The sequence below is a fragment of the Ursus maritimus genome, unplaced genomic scaffold, assembly GCF_017311325.1.
Source record: "Ursus maritimus isolate PB19 unplaced genomic scaffold, ASM1731132v1 scaffold_5, whole genome shotgun sequence".
Taxonomy (NCBI): domain Eukaryota; kingdom Metazoa; phylum Chordata; class Mammalia; order Carnivora; family Ursidae; genus Ursus; species Ursus maritimus.
In genome coordinates this window covers 83,739,321-83,742,310 of record NW_024426663.1, presented here as the reverse complement: position 1 = coordinate 83,742,310, position 2,990 = coordinate 83,739,321, and positions in this window count along the sequence as shown.

Here is a 2,990-nt window from a genome sequence, read left to right as displayed (position 1 = left end):
GAAAACCCAAAAGACACCAACCCCAAACTACTAGAAGTTATAGAGCAATTCAGTAATGTGGTGGGATACAAAATCAATGCTCAGAAATCAGTTGCATTTGTATATACGAATAAAGAGACTGAAGAAAGAGAAATTAAGGAATCCATTCCATTTACAATAGCACCAAAAACCATAACTTACTTGGAATTAACTTAACAAGAGACATAAAGGATCTATATTCTAGAAACTATAAATCACTCTTGAAAGACATTGAGGAAGACACAAAAAGATGGAAAAATATTCCATGCTCAAGATCAGAAGAATTAACATAGTTAAAATGTCCATGTTACCCAGAGCAATCTACACTTTCAATGCTATCCCGATCAAAATACCAATGACATTTTTCAAGGAACTAGAACAAATAGTCCTTAAATTTGTATGGAACCAGAAAAGGCCCTGAATCACCAAGGAAATGTCAAGAGGAAAAACAAAGCGGGGGCATCACGTTGCCAGATTTTGAGCTGTACTACAAAGCTGTGATCACAAAGACAGCATGGTACTGGCAGAAAAACGGACACATAGACCAATGAAACAGAATAGAGAACCCAGAAATGGGCCCTTGGCTCTTTGGGCAACTAATCTTTGACAAAGCAAGAAAAAACATTCAGTGGATAAAAGACAGTCTCTTCAATAAATGGTGCTGGGAAAACTGGACAGCTACATGCAAAAGAATGAAACTTGACCACTCTCTCACACCATACACAATGATAAACTGAAAATGGATGAAAGACCTCAATGTGAAACAGGAATCCATCAAAATCCTAGAGGAGAACATAGGCAGCAACCTCTACAACATCGGCCACAGTAAACTTTTTCATGACACATCTCCAAAGGCAAGAGAAACAAAAGATGAAATGAACTTGTGGGCCTTCATCAAGAGAAAAAGCTTCTGCACAGCCAAGGAAACAGTCAAAAAAAATTAAGAGGCAGCCCACGGAATGGGAGAAGATTTTTGCAAATTACACTGCAGATAAAAGACTGGTATCCAAGATCTACAAAGAAATTCTCAAACTGAATACACGAGAAACAAATAAAGAAATCATAAAATGGGCAGAAGATATGAACAGACACTTTTCCAATGTTGACATACAAATGGCCAACAACACATGAAAAAATGTCCAAAATCATTAGCCATCAGGGAAATTCAAATCAAAACAACACTGAGATACCACCTTACGCCAGTTAGAATGACAAAAATTGACAAGGCAAGAAACATAATTGCTGGAGAGAATGTGGAGAAAGGGGATCCCTCCTACACTGTTGGTGGGAATGCAGGTTGGTGCAGCCACTCTGGAAAACAGTGTGGAGGTCCCTTAAAAAGTTAAAAATTGAGCTACCCTATGACCCAGCCATTGCACTACTGGGTATTTACCCCAAAGATACAGACGTAGTGAGAGAAGGGCCATATGCACCCCAACGTTCATAGCAGCATTATCCACAATAGCTAAAACGTGGAAGGAACCGAGATGCCCTTCAACAGATGACTGGATTAAGAAGTTGTGGTCCATATATACAATGGAATATTACTCAGCTATCAGAAAGAACGAGTTCTCAACATTTGCTACAACATGGACGGCACTGGAGGAGATAATGCTAAGTGAAATAAGTCAAGCAGAGAAAGACAACTATCATATGATTTCTCTCATCTATGGAACATAAGAACTAGATAGATCTGTAGGGAACGAAAGAGATAAAGAAAGTGGGGGTAATCAGAGGGGGGAATGAAGCATGAGAGACTATGGCCTCTGAGAAACAAACTCAGGTCTTCAGAGGGGAGGGGCGTGTTGGAATGGGATAGACTGGTGATGGGTAGTAAGGAGGGCACTTATTGCATGGTGCACTTGGTGTTATATGCAACTAATGAATCATCGAACTTTACATCAGAAACCAGGGATGTACTGTATAGTGACTAACATAATATAATAAAAAATATTTAAAAAATCATATCTCTCAATAATCACTCTCAATGTGAATGGCCGAATGCTCCCATAAATGCCACAGGGATGCAGATTGGATAGAAAGACATGACCCATCCATTTTCTGTCTACAAGAGACTCATCTTGAACCTAAAGATACAAACAGACTGAAAGTGAAGGGATGGAAAACCATTTTTCATGCCAATGGTTCTCAAAAGAAAGCTGGGGTAGCAATTCTCATATCAGACAGATGAGATTTTAAACTAAAGCCTGTAGTTAAAGATACAGAAGGACACTATATTATTCTTAAAGGATGTATCCAATAAGTGGATATGACAATTATAAATATCTATGTCCCCAACAGGGTAGCAACTAGATACACAACACAACTCTTAACCAGAATAAAGAGACATAAAGATAAAAATATGTTAATAGTAGGGAAGCTCAACACTCCACACTCAGCAATAGACAGATCACCTGAGCAGAAAATCAACAAAGAAACAAGAGCTTTGAATAACATTTAGGCCACATGGACCTCATAGATATATATACAACACTACACTCCAGAACAACAGAATACTCATTCTCTTCGAATGCACATGGAAGTTCTCCAGAATACACCGTATTCTGGGTCACAAAACAGGTCTCAACTGATACCAAAAGACTGACATTATTCCCTGCATATTATCAGTCCACAATGCTTTGAAATTGTAACTCAATCACAAGGAAAAATTTGGAAGAAACTCAAACACTTGGAAACTAAGAACAATCTTGTTCATGAATAATTGGGTAAACCAGGAAATTACAAATCAATTTAAACAATTTATGGAGACCAAAGAGAATGAAAACACACCAGTCCAAAACCTATGGGACACTGCAAAGGCAGTCCTAAGGGGAAAATACATAGCCATCCAAGCCTCATTCAAAAGAATAGAAAAATCTAAAATGCTGTTTTTATATTCTTACCTCAAGAAGCTGGAGCTATAACAGAGGAACAGGCCTAACCCATGCACAAGAAAACAGTTGATGAAAATT